Genomic DNA, 24,496 nt, shown 5'->3' on the forward strand with positions numbered 1-24,496 from the left:
TTCTCCACTCTTATTCCTTTCTTCTTCTACTAATAATAAGGATCCTCTTTGTCCAGATATAGAGGATTCTTCTTCCTTTTCTTTTTCTCTTCTCTTTCATATAAGCAGGAACAAGGAAAAAGACACTCTTGTTGAAGCTGATCCTGAACCTGAAAGGACTCTGAAGAGGAAACTAAGAGAAGCTAAATTACAACAACCCAGAGACAACCTTTCTAAAATTTTTGAACAAGAGAAAGAGATGAAAGCCGAACCCAACAACAATAATGTAAGGAGGATGCTTGGTGATTTTACTAAACCCACGTCCAAGTTTGATGGAAGAAGCATCTCAAATGCTGCCATTGGAGCAAACACTTTTGAGCTGAAACCTCAATTAGTTGCTTTAATGCAACAGAACTGCAATTTTTATGGACTTCATTCTGAAGATCCTTACCAGTTTTTAACTGAGTTCTTGCAGATTTGTGAGACTGTTAAGACGAATGGAGTAGATCCTGAAGTCTACAGGCTCATGCTTTTCCTTTTTGCTGTAAGAGACAGAGCTAGAACATGGTTGAACTCACAACCTAAAGATAGCCTGGACTCCTGGGATAAGCTGGTCACGGCCTTCTTGGATAATTTCTTTCCTCCTCAAAAGTTGAGCAAGCTTAGAGTGGATGTTCAGACCTTCAAGCAAAAAGATGGTGAATCCCTCTATGAAGCTTGGGAAAGATACAAGCAGATGACCAAAAAGTGTCCTTCTAACATGTTTTCAGAATGGACCATATTAGATATATTCTATTATGGTCTATCTAAGTTTTCCAAAATGTCATTGGACCATTCTGCAGGTGGATCCATTCACTTAAAGAAAACGCCTGCAGAAGCTCAAGAACTTATTGACATGGTTGTAAATAACCAATTCATGTACACTTCTGAGAGGAATTTCGTGAATAATGGGACGCCTCACAGGAAGGGAGTTCTTGAAATTGATACTCTGAATGCCATATTGGCTCAGAACAAAGTGTTGACGCAGCAAGTCAACATGATTTCTCAAAGTCTGAATGGATGGCAAAATGCATCCAACAGTACTAAAGAGGTAGCTTCTAAAGAAGCTTATGATCCTGAGAACCCTGCAATGGCAGAGGTAAATTACATGGGTGAACCTTATGGAAACACCTATAATTCATCATGGAGAAATCATCCAAATTTCTCATGGAAGGATCAGTAAAAGCCTCAACAGGGCTTTAATAATGGTGGAAGAAACAGGCTAAGCAATAAAAAGCCTTTTCCATCATTTTCTCAGCAACAGACAGAGAATTCTGAGCAGAGCCCCTCTAATTTAGCAAATTTAGTCTCTGATCTGTCTAAAGCCACCTTAAGTTTCATGAGTGAAACAACGTCCTCCATCAGAAATTTGGAGACACAAGTGGGCCAGCTGAGTAAGAAAGTCACTGAAACTCCTCCCAGTATTCACCCAAGCAATACAGAAGAAAATTCAAAAGGAGAGTGCAAGGTCATTGATGTAATCAATATGGCCGAATGCACAAGGGAGGAGAAGGACGAAAATCCTAGTGAGGAAGACCTCCTGGGACGTCTCTCAAGCAAGAAGGAGTTCCCTATTAAGGACCTAAAGGAATCTGAGGCTCTGATGAGCGGATAATTTGTACGCTTTTTGGCATTGTTTTTAGTATGTTTTTAGTATGATCTAATTAGTTTTTAGTATATTTTTATTAGTTTTTAGTTAAAATTCACTTTTCTGGACTTTACTATGAGTTTGTGTGTTTTTCTGTGATTTCATGTATTTTCTGGCTGAAATTGAGGGACCTGAGCAAAAATCTGATTCAGAGGCTGAAAAGGACTGCAGATGCTGTTGGATTCTGACCTCCCTGCACTCGAAGTGGATTTTCTGGAGCTACAGAAGCCCAATTGGCGCGCTCTCAACGGCGTTGGAAAGTAGACATCCTGGGCTTTCCAGCAATGTATAATAGTTCATACTTTGCCTGAGATTTGATGGCCCAAATCGGCGTTGCAAATCAGCTTCAGAATTCCCAGCGTTTAACGCTGGAACTGGCATAAAAATTGGAGTTAAACGCCCAAACTGGCATGAAAGCTGGCGTTTAACTCCAGAAAAAGTCTCTACACATGAAAGCTTCAATGCTCAGCCCAAGCACACACTAAGTGGACCCAGAAGTGGATTTTTACGTCATTTACTCATTTCTGTATACCCTAGGTTACTAGTTCACTATTAATAGGATCTTTTGACATTGTATCTGTACCTCATGACACTTTACACGTTTCTTTGTGTACCTTCCACGGCATGAGTCTCTAAACCCCATGGTTGGAAGTGAGGAGAATGGATTAATGCAATTACTACTGTTTTTCATTCAATCATGCTTGCTTCCATTCTAAGATATTACTTGTTCTTAAACCGGATGAATGTGATGATCCGTGACACTCATCATCATTCTCAACTATGAACGTGTGCCTGACAACCACCTCCGTTCTACCTTAGATTAAGTAGATATCTCTTGGATTCTTTAATCAGAATCTTCGTGGTATAAGCTAGAACTGATGGCGGCATTCAAGAGAATCCGGAAGGTCTAAACCTTGTCTGTGGTATTCTGAGTAGGATTCAATGATTGAATGGCTGTGACGAGCTTCAAACTCCTGAGGGCTGAGCGTTAGTGACAGACGCAAAAGAATCACTGGATTCTATTCCAACCTGATTGAGAACCGACAGATGGATAGCCGTGCCGTGACAGGGTGCGTTGAACATTTCCACTGAGAGGATAGGAGGTAGCCACTGACAACGGTGAAACCCTTGCATACAGCTTGCCATGGAAGGAGCCTTGCGTGCTTGAAGAAGAACACAGTAGAAAAGCAGAGATTCAGAAGATGGAGCATCTCCAAAACCTCAACCTGTTCCCCATTACTGCAAAACAAGTACTTATTTCGTGTTCTTTTACTTTTCACAATCAAACTTGATAATTATTGATATCCTGACTAAGATTTACAAGATAACCATAGCTTGCTTCAAGCCGACAATCTCCGTGGGATCGACCCTTACTCACGTAAGGTATTACTTGGACGACCCAGTGCACTTGCTGGTTAGTTGTGCGAGGTTGCAAAAGTGTGATTGCAATTTCGTGCACCAAGTTTTTGGCGCCGTTGCCGGGGATTGTTCGAGTTTGGACAACTGACGGCTTATCTTGTTGCTTAGATTAGGACTGTTTTATTTTTGTTGGTTTAGAGTCTTTTAGTTGAGTCTAGTTTCATATTTTAAGTTTGGTGTCAATTGCATGCTTTTGTTTTTCTTTTAATTTTCGAATTTGCATGTCTTTAGTTCCTTTTGATCCGTAAAAATTCTAAGTTTGGTGTCCTCTTTGTGTTTTTCCCTTAAAATTTTCGAAAATTATTGTTTGATTTTCTAAAAATTTTAAGTTTGGTGTCATTTTGTTGTTTTTCTCTTTCCTCATTTCAAAAATCAAATCTTTTTCATAAAATTTTTCAATCATATCTTTTTAATTGCTAATCTCAAAATCTTTTTAATTAACTAATTGATTCAGTTTTCAATTTGCTTTGATCTTATTTTCTTTTAATTTTCAAATTTTTATTTTATTTTCCTTTTGTTTTATTTTATTTTTTTCGGTTAATTCAAAAAAAAATTTATCTACTTGCAATCCATATCATTTTCCTTTATCCATCATGGACCTAAGTGGGATTGAACAGTCCAGAAGGACTCTGGGGTCATATGCTAACCCCATTACAGCTGCATATGGGAGTAGCATCTGTACACCTCCCATCAAAGTAAGCAGCTTTGAGCTAAATCCTCAACTCATTATCATAGTGCAGCAAAATTGCCAGTATTCCGGTCTTCCACAGGAAGAGCCTACTGAGTTTCTGGCACAGTTCTTACAAATTGCTGACACAGTACGTGATAAAGAGGTGGATCAAGATGTTTACAGACTATTACTGTTTCCATTTGCTGTAAAAGATCAAGCTAAGAGGTGGTTGAATAACCAACCTACAGCAAGCATAAAGACATAGAAACAGTTATCAGACAAATTCCTGAATCACTTTTACCCTCCAAAGAGGATGACACAGCTAAGGCTGGACATCCAAGGCTTTAAACAAGAGGATAATGAATCCCTTTATAATGTCTGGGAGAGGTATAGAGGTATGCTAAGAAAATGCCCCTCTGAAATGTTTTCAGAGTGGGTGCAGTTAGACATCTTCTACTATGGGCTGACAGAAAAAGCTCAGATGTCTTTAGACCACTCAGCTGGTGGATCTATACACATGAGGAAGACAATTGAAGAGGCTCAAGAGCTTATAGACACTGTTGCTAGAAATCAATATTTATACTCTAGCAATGAGTTCTCTCCAAAAGAGGAAGTCATGGCAGTAGCCACTGATCCTAATCCTCAAGAACAGATGATTGAGCTTAATCAACAATTGCTCCTGATGACAAAACAGTTAGCAGAATTTAAAGAGATGCTCCATGAAACTAAAGTTGCTAACAAGAACATAGAACTGCAGTTGAATCAAGCAAAACAGCAGATATCTAAACAGATAACAGAAGAATGTCAAGCAGTTCAACTAAGGAGTGGGAAGACATTGAATAACACTGTTCAAAGTAGCAAAAAGCCAAATAAGGAACAATTGACAGAGGATAACCAAACCACTGTTCAAAATCCCTCTGAGGACAGTAAGAGCCCAGAGAGGAACACTTTTGGCGTTCAAACGCCAGAAAAGGGGGGAAAGCTGGCGTTAAACGCCCATTCCCTGCCCAGTTCTGGCGTTCAAACGCCAGAAAAGGGAGAGAAGCTGGCGTTAAATGCCCAAACTTCACCCATTCCTGGCGTTCAAACACCAAGGGAGGATCAGACACTTGAGAGTGCTGACAGTAATCCCTCTAAAAAGGCTTCTTCAACCACTTCTGTAAGGAATAAGCCTGCAGCAACTAAGGTTGAAGAATATAAAGCCAAGATGCCTTATCCTCAGAAACTCCGCCAAGCGGAGCAGGATAAGCAATTTGCCCGCTTTGCAGACTACCTAAGGACTCTTGAAATAAAGATTCCGTTTGCGGAGGCACTTGAGCAAATACCTTCTTATGCCAAGTTCATGAAAGAAATCTTAAGTCATAAGAAGGATTGGAGAGAAACTGAAAAAATATTTCTCACTGAAGAATGCAGTGCAATTATCCTGAAAAGCTTACCAGAAAAGCTTCAAGATCCAGGAAGCTTTATGATACCATGCACATTAGAAGGTGCTTGCACCAAGACAGCCCTATGTGATCTTGGAGCAAGTATCAATCTAATACCTACATCCACTATCAGAAAGCTTGGGTTGACTGAAGAAGTCAAACCAACCCGGATATGCCTCCAACTTGCTGATGGCTCCATTAAACACCCATCAGGCATACTAGAGGACATGATTGTCAAGGTTGGGCCATTCGCCTTTCCAACTGACTTTGTGGTGCTGGAAATGGAGGAGCACAAGAGTGCAACTCTCATTCTAGGAAGACCTTTCCTAGCAACTGGACGAACTCTTATTGACGTACAAAAAGGGGAAGTAACCCTGAGAGTCAATGAGGATGAGTTCAAGTTGAATGCTGTGAAAGCTATGCAGCATCCAGACACACAAAATGACAACATGGGCGCTGACATTATTGACTCTCTGGTAGAAGAGATCAATATGACTGAAAGCCTAGAATCAGAGCTTGAGGACATCTTCAAGGATGCTCAACCTGATCAAGAAGAACCAGAGGAAACAAAGGAATTTTCGAAAATTCCTCAGGAGGAGGATAAGCCTCCCAAACCTGAACTCAAACCACTACCACCATCCCTGAAGTATGCATTTCTGGGAGAGGGTGACACTTTTCCAGTGATTATAAGCTCTGCTTTAAATCCAAAGGAAGAGGAAGCACTGATTCAAGTGCTAAGGACACACAAGACAGCTCTTGGGTGGTCCATAAGTGATCTTAAGGGCATTAGCTCAGCTAGATGCATGCACAAAATCCTGTTGGAGGATAATGCCAAACCAGTGGTCCAACCACAAAAGAGGCTAAATCCAGCCATGAAGGAGGTGGTGCAGAAAGAGGTCACTAAATTACTAGAGGCTGGGATTATTTATCCTATTTCTGATAGCCCCTGGGTGAGCCCTGTCCAAGTTGTTCCTAAAAAGGGAGGCATGACAGTGGTTCATAATGAAAAAAATGAACTGGTTCCTACAAGAACAGTCACAGGGTGGCGTATGTGTATTGACTACAGAAGGCTCAATACAGCCACCAGAAAGGATCATTTTCCTTTACCATTCATAGACCAAATGCTGGAAAGACTAGCTGGTCATGATTATTACTGCTTTTTGGATGGCTATTCAGGTTACAACCAAATTGCAGTAGATCCTCAGGACCAAGAGAAAACAGCATTTACTTGCCCTTCTGGCGTGTTTGCCTACAGGAGGATGCCTTTTGGTCTGTGTAATGCTCCTGCAACCTTTCAGAGATGCATGCTATCCATCTTCTCTGACATGGTGGAGAAATTCCTGGAAGTCTTCATAGATGACTTCTCAGTATATGGAGACTCATTCAGCTCTTGTCTTAACCATCTAGCACTTGTCCTGAAAAGGTGCCAAGAGACTAACCTGGTTTTAAACTAGGAGAAATGTCACTTTATGGTGACTGAAGGAATTGTCCTTGGACACAAAATTTCAAGCAGGGGAATTGAGGTGGATAAGGCAAAGGTAGAGGTAATTGAAAAATTACCACCACCTGCCAATGTTAAGGCAATCAGAAGCTTTCTGGGGCATGCAGGATTCTACAGAAGGTTCATAAAGGATTTTTCGAAAATTGCAAAACCTTTGAGTAACCTGCTAGCTGCTGACACACTATTTGTGTTTGACATACAGTGTCTGCAGGCATTTGAGACCCTGAAAGCTAAGCTGGTCACAGCACCAGTCATCTCTGCACCAGACTGGACATTGCCATTTGAACTAATATGTGATGCCAGTGACCATGCCATTGGTGCAGTGTTGGGACAGAGGCATAACAAGCTTCTGCACGTCATTTATTATGCCAGTCGTGTTCTAAATGATGCACAGAAGAATTACACAACCACAGAAAAAGAGTTACTTGCAGTGGTCTACGCCATTGACAAGTTTAGATCCTATCTAGTGGGATCCAAAGTGATTGTGTACACTGACCATGCTGCTCTTAAATACTTACTCACAAAGCAGGATTCAAAACCCAGGCTAATAAGATGGGTGTTGCTTCTGCAAGAGTTTGATATAGAAATAAGAGACAGAAAAGGGACAGAGAACCAGGTAGCTGACCATCTATCCCGAATAGAACTAGTAGCTGGGGCGTCCCTCCCTTCTACTGAGATTTCTGAGACTTTCCCAGATGAGCAACTCTTTGCCATCCAGGAAGCTCCATGGTTTGCAGATATTGCAAATTATAAAGCTGTGAGGTTTATACCACAGGAGTACAGCAGAGTGCAAAGAAAGAAATTAATTTCAGATGCCAAGTACTACCTATGGGATGAACCATATCTCTTTAAGAGATGTGCAGACGGAATGATCCGCAGATGTGTACCCAGAGAAGAAGCACAGAGGATCCTATGGCATTGCCATGGATCACAGTATGGGGGACATTTTGGAAGTGAGCGAACAACCACTAAGGTCCTCCAATGTGGTTTCTACTGGCCTACTCTCTATAGAGATGCCCGAGAGTTTGTGCGTAACTGTGACAGCTGCCAAAGAGCTGGTAACTTGCCTCATGGATACGCCATGCCTCAACAAGGGATCTTAGAGATTGAGTTGTTTGATGTATGGGGAATTGACTTTATGGGTCCATTCCCACCATCATACTCAAACACTTACATTCTGGTGGCAGTGGACTATGTATCTAAGTGGGTGGAAGCAATTGCCACACCCACTAATGATACTAAGACCGTGCTGAAATTCCTCCAGAAACACATCTTTAGCAGATTTGGTGTTCCCAGAGTTATAATCAGTGACGGAGGCACTCATTTCTGTAATAAACAGCTATACTCTGCTATGGTCAGATATGGAATTAGCCACAAAGTGGCAACTCCGTATCATCCACAGACAAATGGGCAAGCTGAAGTCTCTAACAGAGAGCTAAAAGGAATCCTAGAACGGACTGTAATGGCCCGAAGAAAGGATTGGGCAAGGAGCTTGGATGATGCTCTGTGGGCATACAGAACAGCATTCAAGACCCCAATAGGAACCTCACCATACCAACTTGTATATGGCAAGGCCTGTCATTTGCCCGTGGAACTGGAACATAAAGCCTACTGGGCAACCAGATTCCTAAACCTGGATGCTAAGTTAGCTGGTGAAAAGAGATTACTCCAGCTAAATGAGCTAGATGAATTTAGACTCAATGCCTTTGAAAATGCAAAGATTTATAAGGAAAAGGCAAAGAAGTGGCATGACAAGAAGTTGTCATCCAGAGTCTTTGAGCCAGGACAAAAAGTTCTGCTCTTCAACTCTAGGCTCAGATTGTTCCCAGGAAAACTCAAATCCCGATGGAGGGGTCCGTATGTGATTACAGGAGTGTCACCATATGGATATGTCGAGCTTCAGGATATTGATTCTGACAAAAAGTTCATTGTTAATGGACAGAGGATCAAACATTATCTTGAGAGCAATTTTGAGCAGGAATGCTCAAAACTGAGGCTGGAGTGATCCTCAGTAAAGGTCCAGCTAAAGACAATAAAGAAGCGCTTGCTGGGAGGCAACCCAGTCATTAGTAGGTTATATGTTTTATTTCTACAGAGGCGATTATCAAAATTGAAGGAATTCACAGAGTTACAGAAAGATTCAGTGCAAAAAGCAGAGAAAAAGAGCTTACTGGCGAAAAAACGCCAGTAAGGGGCATTTTGGGCGTTAAACGCCAGAATGGGCACCATTCTGGGCGTTTAACGCCAATAAGGGTGCCATTTTGGGCGTTAAACGCCAGAATGGGCACCATTCTGGGCATTTAACGCCAGGTGTGCAGCATCCTGGGCGTTTAGCAAAATGCCCAGTGATAAAGGGAATTCTGGCGTTTAACGCCAGCCAGGGCACCTGGCTGGGCGTTAAACGCCCACATTGGCTAACAAATGGGCGTTAAACGCCAGAATGGGTACCATTCTGGGCGTTTAACGCCAGAAAGGTGGGGGACCAAGATTTTGCTTTCCGATCAAATTTTTTTCAAACTTTCCTTTTTTTGACCCATACTTTTCTACATAAAAACATTTCAACCTTTCATCATTCACCTTCAAATCTTCAAAAATCAAAATCATTCTTCAAATCTCTCTCAAATCAATCCCAAATTTTGTTTAAAAACTCACCCTTCTCTCAGTTTCTTTCCATATCTTCTCAAATCTCCTTCCAAATTTTCGAAATCTCTCCTCTCCCCCCCTTATATATACACGTTCGGCGTCACCATTCCCCCACACCATTCGAATTTGCTCTTCTCTTCTCTCTCTTCTTTCCTTTCTTTTGCTTGAGGACAAGCAAACCTCTAAGTTTGGTGTGCTTTTCCGTGATCACTAAGTCAAGATTCATCAAGATCATGGCTCCTAAGGGAAAACAAACCAATTTAAGAGGAAAGAAAGAGAATAATCCAAAGAATCTTTGGAATCAAGAAAAGTTCTCAACCAAAGAACATGAAGACCATTATCACAAAATAATGGGTCTGAGGTCAGTGATCCCGGAAGTTAAATTTGATCTGAAAGAAGATGAATATCCGGGGATCCAAGAGCAAATCCGAAACAGAGGATGGGTAGTTCTAACCAATCCTGAGATAAAGGTTGGAAGAAATATGGTTCAGGAATTCTACTCAAATCTGTGGCTAACAGATAAGCAGAGAATGACTGGAACTGCTTACCATACTTACAGAACCATGGTCAGAGGGAAAGTTATCTACTTCCATCTGGACAAAATAAGAGAAATCTTCAAATTGCCTCAACTGCAAGATGATCCTGAATCCTTTAATAGGAGAATGGTGAGAGCAGATAAAGGGTTGGATCAAGTTCTAGAGGACATATGCCTCCCTGGAACTAAGTGGATAACCAATTCAAAGGGTGTCCCAAACCAACTCAAGAGGGGAGACCTCAAACCAATTGCAAGAGGTTGGCTAGACTTTATTGGGCGTTCCATATTGCCCACTAGCAACCGTTCTGAGGTCACTATCAAGAGAGCAGTGATGATTCATTGCATTATGCTTGGAAAAGAAGTGGAGGTTCATCATCTGATTGCTTGTGAGATCTACACAATTGCAAATAAGAATTCCACTGAAGCTAAACTGGCTTACCCAAGCTTAATCTCCTTGCTCTGTAAAGAGGCTGGGGTGAAGATGGGAGTAGACGAGTTCATACCTATTGAACATCCAATCACCAAGAAGTCAATGGAAGGACAAATGCAAGACAACTCTATCAAGAGGAGGGCACAGGAATTCCTCCCTGAATTCCCTAACATTGACTACTGGACCAGCCTAGAAGCATCTATCACCAAACTACAAGAAACTATGGAGCAACTGAAGGAAGAACAGCAGAATCAGAACTGCATGCTCTGCAAATTGCTAAAGGAACAAGAGAAGCAAGGGCGTAAACTCCAAGAGTTGAAACGCCAAAAGCTCTCTTCTCAATTTGAGGGAGCATCCACTTCTCAAAATCAAGGTTGTTGAGCCCTAACTCTGTGATAACCTCTATCATTAGAAGCCTATTTAAATTTTTGTTTTCTATTCCTACTAGTCTTATCTTATATATATTTTTGAGTCTTGTTCCTAATTCATAATTAATAAAATTTAAAGTTTATGCCTTAAAGCTATGAATGTCCTATGAATCCATCACCTCTCTTAAATGAAAAATGCTTTAATCACAAAAGAAAAAGAAGTACAGGATTTCGAATTTATCCTTGAAACCAATTGAATTAGCTTGATGTGGTGATAATACTTTTTGTTTTCTGAATGAATGCTTGAACAGTGCATATGTCTTTTGAATTTGTTGTTTTAAGAATGTTAAAATTGTTGGCTCTTGAAAGAATGATGGAAAAGGAGAACTATTATTGAGGATCTGAAAAATCATCAAAGTGATTCTTGAAGCAAGAAAAAGCAGTGAATACAAAAAAAATCTAAAAAAAAGAGAGAGAAGAAATAAAGTTGTGATCCAAGGCAAAAAGAGTGTGCTTAAGAACCCTGGACACCTCTAATTGGGGACTCTAGCAAAGCTGAGTCACAATCTGAAAAGGTTCACCCAAGTATGTGTCTGTGGCATGTATGTATCCGGTGGTAATACTGGAAGACAGAGTGCTTTGGGCCACAGCCAAGACTCATACACTAGCTATGTTCAAGAATCATTATACTTAACTAGGAGAATCAATAACACTATCTGAGTTCTGAGTTCCTATAGATGCCAATCATTCTGAACTTCAAAGGATAAAGTGAGATGCCAAAACTGTTCGGAAGCAAAAAGCTACTAGTCCCGCTCATCTAATTGGAGCTGAGTTTCCTTGATATTTTGGAGTCTATAGTATATTCTCTTCTTTTCTTATTTGATTTTCAGTTGCTTGGGGACAAGCAACAATTTAAGTTTGGTGTTGTGATGAGCGGATAATTTGTACGCTTTTTGGCATTGTTTTTAGTATGTTTTTAGTATGATCTAATTAGTTTTTAGTATATTTTATTAGTTTTTAGTTAAAATTCACTTTTCTGGACTTTACTATGAGTTTGTGTGTTTTTCTGTGATTTCAGGTATTTTCTGGCTGAAATTGAGGGACCTGAGCAAAAATCTGATTCAGAGGCTGAAAAGGACTGCAGATGCTGTTGGATTCTGACCTCCCTGCACTCGAAGTGGATTTTCTGGAGCTACAAAAGCCCAATTGGCGCGCTCTCAACGGCGTTGGAAAGTAGACATCCTGGGCTTTCCAGAAATGTATAATAGTCCATACTTTGCCCGAGATTTGATGGCCCAAATCGGTGTTGCAAATCAGCTTCAGAATTCCCAGCGTTTAACGCTGGAACTGGCATAAAAATTGGAGTTAAACGCCCAAACTGGCATGAAAGCTGGCGTTTAACTCCAGAAAAAGTCTCTACACATGAAAGCTTCAATGCTCAGCCCAAGCACACACTAAGTGGACCCAGAAGTGGATTTTTACGTCATTTACTCATTTCTGTATACCCTAGGTTACTAGTTCACTATTAATAGGATCTTTTGACATTGTATCTGTACCTCATGACACTTTACACGTTTCTTTGTGTACCTTCCACGGCATGAGTCTCTAAACCCCATGGTTGGGGGTGAGGAGCTCTGTTGTGTCTTGATGGATTATTGCAATTACTACTGTTTTTCATTCAATCATGCTTGCTTCCATTCTAAGATATTACTTGTTCTTAAACCGGATGAATGTGATGATCCGTGACACTCATCATCATTCTCAACTATGAACATGTGCCTGACAACCACCTCCGTTCTACCTTAGATTAAGTAGATATCTCTTGGATTCTTTAATCAGAATCTTCGTGGTATAAGCTAGAACTGATGGCGGCATTCAAGAGAATCCGGAAGGTCTAAACCTTGTCTGTGGTATTCTGAGTAGGATTCAATGATTGAATGGCTGTGACGAGCTTCAAACTCCTGAGGGCTGGGCATTAGTGACAGACGCAAAAGAATCACTGGATTCTATTCCAATCTGATTGAGAACCGACAGATGGATAGCCGTGCCGTGACAGGGTGCGTTGAACATTTCCACTGAGAGGATAGGAGGTAGCCACTGACAATGGTGAAACCCTTGCATACAGCTTGCCATGGAAGGAGCCTTGCGTGCTTGAAGAAGAAGACAGTAGGAAAGCAGAGATTCAGAAGATGGAGCATCTCCAAAACCTCAACCTGTTCCCCATTACTGCAAAACAAGTACTTATTTCGTGTTCTTTTACTTTTCACAATCAAACTTGATAATTATTGATATCCTGACTAAGATTTACAAGATAACCATAGCTTGCTTCAAGCCGACAATCTCCGTGGGATCGACCCTTACTCACGTAAGGTATTACGTGGACGACCCAGTGCACTTGCTGGTTAGTTGTGCGAGGTTGCAAAAGTGTGATTGCAATTTCGTGCACCAGGCTCATATAGAGACCATAGAGATTCCATTAAATCTCCTTCTGCCATTCATGAGCTCTGAAGACTATTCTTCCTCTGAAGAGGGTGAAGATGTAAATGGAGAGCAAGTTGCTCAATATCTAGGAGCCATCATGAAGCTGAATTCCAAGTTATTTGGTAATGAGATTTGGGAAGGTGAACCTCCCTTGCTCATTAGTGAACTTGATACATGGGTTCAGCAAACTCTACCTCAAAAGAAACAAGATCTTGGGAAATTCTTAATACCCTGTACCATAGGCACCATGACCTTTGAAAAAGCTCTGTGTGACCTAGGGTCAGGCATAAATCTTATGCCACTCTCTGTAATAGAGAAGTTGGGGATCATTGAGGTACAGCCTGCTTTATTCTCATTACAATTGGCAGACAAGTCAGTAAGACAAGCTTATAGATCAGTAGAGGACGTGTTAGTAAAGGTTAAAGGCCTTTACATTCCTGCTGATTTTATAATCTTAGACACTAAGAAGGAGGAGGATGAATGCATCATCCTTGGAAGACCTTTCCTAGCCACAGCAGAAGCTGTGATAGATGTTAACAGAGGAGAATTAGTCCTTCAATTGAATGGGGACTACCTTGTGTTTAAGGCACACGGCTATCCTTCTGTAACAAGGGAGAGTAAGCATGCAGAGCTTCTCTCAATACAGAGTCAAACAGAGCCCCTACAATCAAACTCTAAGTTTGGTGTTGGGAGGCCACAACCAAACTCTAAGTTTGGTGTTGAATCCCCACAACCAAACTCTAAGTTTGGTGTTGGGACTATACAACATTGACCTTATCACCTGTGAGGCTCGGTGAGAGCCCACTGTCAAGCTATTGACATTAAAGAAGCGCTTGTTGGGAGGCAACCCAATTTTTATTTATCTAATTTTATTTTTATTTAATTGTTATTTTGTATTTTAGTAGGTTCATGATCATGTGGAGTCACGAAAAAATTATTAAAATTAAAAATAGAATCAAAAACAGCAGAAGAAAAATCACACCTTGGAGGAAGGACTTACTGGCGTTTAAACGCCAGTAAGGTGCATCTGGCTGGCGTTCAACGCCAGAACAGAGCATGGATCTGGCGCTGAACGCCAAAAACAAGCAACATCCTGGCGTTTGGACGCCAGGAATATGCCCTAAGGAAAGCTGGCGCTAAACGACAGTTACAAGCATGGAACTGGCGTTCAACGCCAGAAACATGCTGCACATGGGCGTTGAACGCCCAGAACGTGCATCACTTCGGCGTTTAAACACCAGAATGGTATGCTAAGGCATTTTACATGCCTAATTGGTGCAGGGATGTAAAGCCTTGACACCTCAGGATTTGTGGACACCACAGGATCCCCACCTAACATATTCCCACCTTACCTCCTAATTAATCCTATAACACATTTTCCCAAAAACACTTCACCAATCACCTCAATCTCTCTTCCCAATTACCCCCTTCACCACTCACATCCATCCACTCTTTCCCAAAAACCCCACCTACCTTCAAAATTCAAAAATCTTTCCCACCCAAACCCACCCTAAATGGCCGAACCTACCCTCTCTCACTTCCCTATATAAACCCCTCCATTCTCCTTAATTTTCACAAAACAAACCTCTCTTCTCCTTCATGATCATTACTGTTTAGTAACTATGTCTTAAAGTTATAAATAAATTCCATGAATCCTTCACCTCTCTTAAAAGAAAAATGTTTCTAATTCAAAAGAACAAGAAGTACATGATTTTCGAATTTATCCTTGAATTTAGTTTAATCATATTGATGTGGTGACAATACTTTTTGTTTTCTAAAATGAATGCTTGAACAGTGCATAATTTTGATCTTGTTGTTTATGAATGTTAAAATTGTTGGCTCTTGAAAGAATGATGAACAAAGAGAATGTTATTGACAATCTAAAAAATCATGAAAATTGATTCTTGAAACAAGAAAAAGCTGTGAAAAAGCAAAAGCTTGTGAAAAAAAAAGTGGCGAAAAAAATAGAAAGAAAAAGAAAAAGCTAGCTGAAAAAGCCAATATCCCTTAAAACCAAAAGACAAGGGTAAAAAGGATCTAAGACTTTGAGCATCAATGGATAGGAAGGCCCAAGGAAATAAAATCCAGGCCTAAGCGGCTAAATCAAGCTGTCCCTAACCATGTGCTTGTGGCATGCAGGTCCAAGAGAAAAGCTTGAGACTGAGTGGTTAAAGTCGTGATCCAAAGCAAAAAGAGTGTGCTTAAGAGCTCTCGACACCTCTAACTGGGGACTCTAGCAAAGCTGAGTCACAATCTGAAAAGGTTCACCCAGTCATGTGTCTGTGGCATTTATGTATCCAGTGGTAATACTGAAAAACAAAATGCTTAGGGCCACGGCCAAGACTCATAAAAGTAGCTTTGTTCAAGAATCAACATACTTAACTAGGAGAATCAATAACACTATCCGAAATTCTAAGTTCCTATAGATGCCAATCATTCTAAACTTCAAGGGAAAAAGTGAGATGCGAAAACTGTTCAGAGGCAAAAAGCTACAAGTCCCGCTCATCTAATTAGAATTAATATTCATTGATATTTTGAGATTTATAGTATATTCTCTTCTTTTTATCCTAATTGATTTTCAGTTGCTTGGGGACAAGCAACAATTTAAGTTTGGTGTTGTGATGAGCGGATAATTTATACGCTTTTTGGCATTGTTTTTAGGTAGTTTTTAGTATGATCTAGTTACTTTTAGGGATGTTTTCATTAGTTTTTATGCTAAATTCACATTTCTGGACTTTACTATGAGTTTGTGTGTTTTCCTGTGATTTCAGGTACGTTTTTGCTGAAATTGAGGGACCTGAGCAAAACTCTGATAGGAGGCTGACAAAGGACTGCTGATGCTGTTGGAATCTGACCTCCCTGCACTCGAAATAGATTTTCCGGAGCTACAAAACTTCAAATGGCGCGCCTTCAACCGCGTTGGAAAGTAGACATCCAGAGCTTTCCAGCAATATATAATAGTCTATACTTTATTTGGGAATTGACGATGTAAACGGGCGCTCAACGCCAGTTCCATGCTACATTATGGAGTCAAACGCCAGAAACACGTCACGAACCAGAGTTAAACGCCCAAAACACGTTACATCTTGGCATTCAACTCCAAGATAAGCCTCAGCTCGTGTAACATTCAAGCTCAGCCCAAACATACACCAAGTGGGCCCCAGAAGTGGATGTATGCATCAATTACTTACTTCTGTAAAGCCTAGCAGCTAGTTTATTATAAATAGGACTTTTTTACTAGTGTATTAGACATCTTTGAACATTTAGTTCTTAGACCTTGGGGGCTGGCCTCTCGGCCATGTCTGAACCTTCATCACTTATGTATTTTCAACGGTGGAGTTTCTACACACCATAGATTAAGGGTGTGGAGCTCTGCTGTACCTCAAGTTTCAATGCAATTACTATTATTTTCTATCCAATTCGATTTATTCCTGTTCTAAGATATTCGTTGCACTTCAACTTTATTTTCTAGCATCTGGTCTATGAATGGTAAAGGAAAATGATCCTTTCTCGTGGCTGTATTGAGCCTTCTGTAATCAATACACATACGCCACCCTGTAACTGTTCTTGTAGGAACCAGTTCATTTTTTTCATTATGGACCACTGTCATGCCACCTTTCTTAGGGACGACTTGGACAGGGCTTACCCAGGGGCTATCAGAAATGGGATAAATAATCCCAGCCTCTAGTAATTTAGTGACCTCCTTTTGCACTACCTCCTTCATGGCTGGATTCAGCCGCCTTTGTGGTTGAACCACTGGCTTAGCATCACCCTCCAATAAAATCTTGTGCATGCATCTAGCTGGGCTAATGCCCTTAAGATCACTGATGGACCACCCAAGAGTTGTCTTGTGTGTCTTTAGCACTTGAATTAGTGCTTCCTCTTCCTGTGGCTCTAAGATAGAGCTTATGATTACAGGAAAGGTATCACCTTCTCCCAGAAATGCATATTACAGGGATGGTGGTAATGGTTTGAGCTTGGGTTTATGAGGTTTCTCCTCTTCCTGAGGGATTTTCAGAGGTTCTATTATTCTCTCTAATTTCTCTAGATCAGGCTGAACATCTTTAAAGATATCCTCCAGCTCTGATTCGAGACTCTCAGCCATATCGACTTATTTTACCAGAGAGTCAATAATATCAACACTCATGCAGTCATTTTGGGTGTCTGGATACTGCATGGCTTTGACAACATTCAACTTGAACTCATCCTCATTGACTCTCATGGTTACTTCCCCTTTTTGAACATCAATGAGGGTTCGGCCAGTTGTTAGGAAAGGTCTTCCCAGAATGAGAGTTGCGCTCTTATGCTCCTCCATTTCCAGCACTACAAAGTCAGTAGGAAAGGCAAATGGCCCAACCTTGACAATCATGTCTTCAATCATGCCTGATGGGTATTTAATGGAGCCATCAGCAAGTTGGAGACATATCCGGGTTGGTTTAACTTCATCAGTCAACCCAAGCTTTTTGATAGTAGCTGCAGGTATTAGGTTAATACTTGCCCCAAGATCACATAGAGCTTGCTTGGTACAAGTACCTTCTAATGTGCATGGTATCATAAAGCTTCCCGGATCTTTAAGCTTCTCAGGTAAGCTTTTCAGAATGACTGCACTGCATTCTTCAGTGAGGTAAACTTTTTCAGTTTCCCTCCAATCCTTCTTATGACTTAAGATCTCTTTCATGAACTTAGCATAAAAGGGTATTTGCTCAAGTGCCTCTGCAAACGGAATCTTTATTTCAAGAGTGCTGAGATAGTCTGCAAAGCGGGCAAATTGCTTATCCTGTTCCGCTTGGCAGAGTTTCTGAGGATAAGGCATTTTGGCTTTGTATTCCTCAACCTTAGTTGCTGCAGATTTATTGCCTACAGATATAGGTTGAGAAGCCTTTTTAGATGGGTTATTATCAGCACTTGTATGTGTCTGATCCCCCACTGGCATTTGAATGCCAGGGGTGGAAGCTGGAGTGGCGTTAGACGCCAACTCCTTACTTGTTTCTGGCGTCTGAATGCCAGAACTGTGCTCCCTTTAGGCGTTCAACGCCAAATCATTGCTTGTTTCTGGCGTTAAACGCCAGGACTGAGCATGGTTTGGGCGTTCAACGCCAGCTTTTCACCTATTCTCTGGCGTTTTAGTGCAGAATTATTCCTCTCTGGGCTCTTACTGTCCTCAAAGGGATTTTGGGTAGTTTGCTCATTTCTTGGCTTCCTGCTGTCTTGAAGTGAGGTATTTAATGTTTTCCCACTTCTTAATTGTACTACTTGGCACTCTTCTGTTATTTGTTTTGATAACTGCTGTTCTGTTTGCTTCAATTGTACTTCCATATTCATATTAGCCATTCTTGTTTCTTGTAATATCTCTTCTAATTCGACTAACTATTTTGTTAGAAAATCCAATTGCTGATTGAATTCTGTAACTTGTTCTGCAGGACTCATTTCAGCAGTTACTGTTTTAGCCTCTTCTTTCATAGAAGGTTCACTGCTTAGGTACAGATGCTGATTTCTGGCAACTGTATCAATGAGCTCTTGAGCTTCTTCTATTGTCTTTTTCATGTGTATAGATCCACCAGCTGAGTGGTCTAGAGAAATCTGAGCTCTTTCTGTAAGCCCATAGTAGAAGATGTCTAACTGCACCCACTCTGAAAATATTTCAGAGGGGCATTTTCTTAGCATCTATCTGTATCTCTCCCAGGCATCATAGAGAGATTCATTATCTCCTTGTTTGAAGCCTTGGATGCTCAGCCTTAGCTGTGTCATCCGTTTCGGAGGAAAATAGTGATTCAGGAATTTTTCTAACAGCTGTTTCCATGTCTTTATGCAGTCCTTAGGTTGGTTATTTAACCACCTCTTAGCTTGGTTTTTTACAGCAAATGGAAACAGTAATAGCCTGTAGACATCCTGATCTACCTCCTTATCATGTACTATGTCAGCAATTTGTAAAAACTGTGCCAGAAACTCTGTAGGTTCTTCTTGTGGAAGACCGGAATACTGGCAACTTTGCTGCACCATGATAATGAGCTGAGGATTCAACTCAAAACTACTAACTCCAATGGAGGGTATACATATACTACTCCCATATGAAGCAGTAGTGGGATTAGCATATGACCCCAGAGTCCTTCTGGACTGTTCATTTCCACTTAGTTCCATGATGGAGCAACGGAGATGATATGGATGTAAATATTATTTATTTTATTATATATAAAAATTTATTTTCGAAATAATAAAATAAAATAAGATAAAATAAAAACAAAATAAAAATAAAAATAAAAAAAATTTGAAAATGTTTTGTGAAGATTTTCGAAAAAATTGAGGAGAGAGAAAGTGGTTAGGATATTTTTGAAAAAGATAATAAAATATTATTATTATTATTTTATTTTTTTATTTTTTTAAACTTAAAAGGATAAGATTTGAAAAATTTTGAAATTGAAATCTGAATTTTTTAAAAAAAAATTCGAAAAAGTAGCTTAAAAATAGTTAGAAAAGAAATTTTTTTGAATTTTGAATTTTATGATGAAAGAGAAAAACACACAAAAGACACAAGACTTAAAATTTTTAGATCTAATGCTCCTTGTTTTCGAAAATTTTGGAGGGAAAACACCGAGGAACACCAAACTTAAAAATTTTAAGATCAAAACATAAAGAAGACTCAAGACCACTTTGAAGATTCACAAGAACAACAAGAACCAAAGAAAGAACACCAAACTTAAAATTTTTAGAAAACTTCAATAAAATTTTTGAAAATTATAAAAAAGATTAACAATAAAACACCAAACTTAAAGTTTGGCACAAGATTCAATCAAAGAAAAATTATTTTTGAAAAAGTTTTAAAAAGAAGATACCCAATTGCCAAGAACATAAGCCAACGCTCTAGCCAAGTGAGCTATAAATGTAACGTGTTTTAAAGATGTATTATTTTTATAAATAAAAATAAATTTTTTTGAAAACTAATGTTTTGAAAAAGCACAAGAAAAACAAGAAAAGACATAGAACATGACAAACCAAAGATCAAACAAGAAAAATTGACAAGAACAATTTGAAGATCAAGGAAAAACAAAGAACACTAATTCGAAAATTTAAAAGGGAAATATAAAATATGCAATTGACACCAAACTTAGAACAAGACACTAATTCACGAAAAATTAAAAATTAATAAGGATAAATAATATTTTCAAAAAAATTTTGAAGAGAAATTAAAGGATTCAAATTTAATGACTCTATAGCATCAATATTATATTCCTAATCTAAGCAACAAAATAAACATTTAGTTGTTCAAACTCAAACAATCTCCGACAACGGCGCCAAAAACTTGGTGCACGAAATTGCAATACACACAACTAACCAGCAAGTGCACTGGGTCGTCCAAGTAATACCTTACGTGAGTAAGGGTCGAATCCCACGGAGATTGTTGGTTTGAAGCAAGCTATGTTTATTTTATTATTCTTAGTTAGGAGATCAATTATAATTATCAGTTTGAATTACTAAAAAAAATAAAAGAGCGTGAAATAATTACTTATTGTGCAATAATGGAGAATATGTTAGAGTTTTGGAGATGCTTTGTCTTCTGAATTCCTGTAATATAATATTCAACTCATGCAAAAGTGCAAAGTTCCTTCCATGGCAAGCTCTATGTAGAGTGTCACTGTTGTCAATGGCTACTTCCCATCCTCTCAGTGAAAATGGTCCAAATGCTCTGTCACAGCACGGCTAATCAGCTATTGGTTCTCGATCATGTCGGAATAGAATCCACTGATTCTTTTGCGTTTGTCATCACGCCCAACACTCGCGAGTTTGAAGCTCGTCACAGTCATCCAATCCCAGAATCCTACTCGGAATACCACAGACAAGATTTAGACTTTCCGGATTCTCATGAATGCCGCCATCAATTCTATCTTATACCACGAAGATTCTGGTTAAGGAATCTAAGAGATACTCATTCAATCTGATATAGAACGGAGGTGGTTGTCAGACACACGTTCATGGATTGAGGAAGGTGATGAGTGTCACGGATCACCACATTCTCCATAGTTAAGCGCGAATGAACATCTTAGATAGGAACATGCATGTTTGAATGGAAAAACATAAATAATTGCATTAATTCATCGAGACGCTGCAGAGCTCCTCACCCCCAACAATGGAGTTTAGAGACTCATGCCGTCAAAGAGTATAAAATTCAGATCTAAAAATGTCATGAGATACAAAATAAGTCTCTAAAAGTTGTTTAAATACTAAACTAGTAACCTAGGTTTACAGAAAATAAGCAAACTAAGATAATTGGTGCAGAAATCCACTTCTGGGGCCCACTTGGTGTGTGTTGTAGCTGAGACTTAAGCTTCTCACGTTCCTAGGCTGTTTCTGGAGTTGAACGTCAGGTTGTAACGTGTTTTTTGCGTTGAACTCCAACTTATAACCTGTTTCTAGCGCTGGACGCCAGACTGCAACATGGAACTGGCGTTGAACGCCAGTTTACATCATCTATCTTCGCGTAAAGTATGGACCATTATATATTGTTGGAAAGCCCTGGATGTCTACTTCCAACCCAATTGAGATTGCGCCAATTGGACTCCTGTAGCTCCAAAAAATCTATTCCAAGTGCAGGGAGGTTAGAATCCAACAGCATCAGCAGTCCTTTTTCAACCTAAATCAGATTTTTGCTCAGCTCCCTCAATTTTAGCCAAAAAATACCTAAAATCATAGAAAAATACACAAACTCATAGTAAAGTCCAGAAATGTGATTTTTACTTAAAACTAATAAAATTCTATTAAAAACTAATTAAAAGATGCTAAAATCTATATGAAATTACCCCCAAAAAGCGTATAAAGTATCCGCTCATCACTCTGCATCACCAATTAACTTTAAACCTTCTTGGGGAAAATTTACATATTTTCATTTAACTATGTCCCTGAACTTTTACAGAACTTCGGACATAATCTCCCCTAAAATAACACTAAAACCACCCTTACGGGTTCCTTCAGCTTTAACAACGTTCAAACTTTCCTTAACAATTTACCAGGTAGACATTCTTAATTGGTCATTATACTCTCTTTAATCTCTTTAGTTATTGTAAAATCATGGGTTTAGAAAATAAAATTTGGTTCTGGGGCATTCCGACCATAATTGAAACTTGTGCAAATCTTTCAAAATTTTGCTATCATTGCAGAAAAACAACAGTGAGCAGTAAATTTGTTAAATCTGCTAAAAATCCAGTTCTCACCCATTACTTTTCAAAATTCATGTACTTAAACAAGACTCTTCCAGCTTTTCAGAAAACTAAATTTTCGATTATTACCATGTCACATGAAAAAGTTATGAGGTTAGAAATACGGCCCTGCCTTTTAGAAATCTGTTTTCAAAATCTAGCGAGCAACCCACACTTTTTGCAACATATCTAATTGGTTAAAAGGAGTTTTGCCACAAAATTTAAACTAAAGATTCTGGACACATAAGGCTTGAAAACTCCGTTGGTTTCAGCTCAAAAGCTTATCAGAATTTTAAATTAAGTGGGTTGGAAGTTGGTGCTTCTGCAGCAGAGAAACAGAATTTCCTGCAGAATCCATCAATCTTTAAACATTTGTTTGTTCCAAACGACTCATCAATAAATTCTGAATTTTTTATGAGATGCTCATAACACATTAAAGTTTTATGAAAAAATATTTTCATTCAAAAATAAAGGCCGGTCTGCTCCCATAAACTAGTTTATTCCACTGCCAATTATGTAGAAAATCCTGTCTTGGACCTTTTCAACAACCTTTCATACCATAACTCACATTTGAACTTATATCCCTTCCAAAATCACATTTCCAACATTTCTTCAGTTATCTAGGGTTGCTTTCACAGCCAACATAACCCAAAAAGATCATCATGTATCAATATATTCTTACTACAACATCAGTTGCCAAAATTTATATTCAACCCAAATCAACAATTTAATTCAACAACCAACAATCAATTCAACTTATCCTATGGGTCAACTAGCTTAAGTTTTCACGACAAGTTATATATTATATACAAGAAACCAAAACCATATCTTGGCCAGTCCCTCCCTAAGCCAACGACACTTCAAATTTCCCCATTCCGCGAGCTTCAAGCTCCAATGCTGGAACTTTGTCCCAAACCACCAATTGAACTCCAAATTAACAATAAACACAATCTAATCCACATAATATCACGATAATCAACATAGGTAATATCACGATAATTAACATAGGGTTCACTAGGTTGATAATTTATTAGGGTTTAATAGATTTTTACCTCACCCACGAGCTAAACAGGCAAAATCCAGTGATTACCGCTATTAGAGTTTACCTAAACCATCAAAATCATATAATTCTTCAATACTCAAAACCCCCAAAACCGAAACTGAATGGAGAAGATCTGGGTAAGAAAACGCAAATTTCTTACCAAATTGCTCACTGGATTTTGTAGAGAATTCCGAGACGAACGCGTGGCCGCTAACGACTCATCAATCGAAACTCCGAATCAAAAGTTATGGACGAATGAACGTTGAAGTGAATAGTAAAAGGAGGGTTTGGTACTCCACCTTCAATCTCAGCGTGTTTCACAATGAAGCAAGGGGTTGGGTGGCTGAATGACTTTTGGGTTTATATATAGTGGGCCTTGGGCTTATTATGCATTCGGTTCAGCTGTTTGGTTTAATTTTAGGCCAAATTTTTTTAAATTAGTGTCAAAATTTCTATTTCAGTTTTTTCTATTTTATTAAACTATAAAATTCTATTTTCTAATTTATTAGAATAATAATTAATTTATTGACTAATTATTTACTAATTTCTCAAATTTTACAAGTGACATTAGAAAAAAAATAGGACTCATTTCTCCTTATATTATTAACAGCTTATATTTTGAATCTAAATAATAATAATAATAATAATAATAATAATAATAATGAAAAAAAATTTTTTGATTTTACTTTACTGTAAGAAGAATAAGAACTGAATACTGAAGCAGAGAACCAAAAAAAAAATGATAGCACGGTGATAATGATGTTGACTGGTACATTGAAAAAGAGAAAATGAAAAATAAAAGAAACGATAACTATCAAAGTCAATCGTTAAAATTTTTAAAACTATTTATTTTAGTTTATTAAATTTTAAAATATATAAAAAAAATTTCAATGTTTATTTTTATTAGATAATACAACTTTTTTTATTAGTCACTAACAATAATTACTAATGTAAAACATTAATTCATACAAGTGGCTGTTAAGTATTTGCATGTGTGAGTTAGACAAATCAATTTTTTAAGATAAAGTACAAAGCAACTCTTGAAAATTTTTAAAAAAATCTCAAAACAGTCTCTGAAAAATTATAAAAATTTTAAAATAGTTCCTTCGAATATTTTTTTATCTTTTGC

The 24,496-nt window shown here is 38.8% G+C and overlaps 1 non-coding gene across 1 annotated transcript; it reads right to left on the reverse strand.

Annotated features, from left to right (window-relative positions):
* Positions 1-637: 637 nt before the first annotated feature.
* On the reverse strand, positions 638-741 carry LOC112712151 (small nucleolar RNA R71). Its single transcript, XR_003157695.1, has one exon. It is a non-coding gene; the product is annotated as a small nucleolar RNA R71 (small nucleolar RNA).
* Between the last annotated feature and the right edge of the window lie 23,755 nt (positions 742-24,496).

This window comes from Arachis hypogaea, chromosome 1, assembly GCF_003086295.3.
Source record: "Arachis hypogaea cultivar Tifrunner chromosome 1, arahy.Tifrunner.gnm2.J5K5, whole genome shotgun sequence".
NCBI classification, from domain to species: Eukaryota; Viridiplantae; Streptophyta; class Magnoliopsida; order Fabales; family Fabaceae; genus Arachis; species Arachis hypogaea.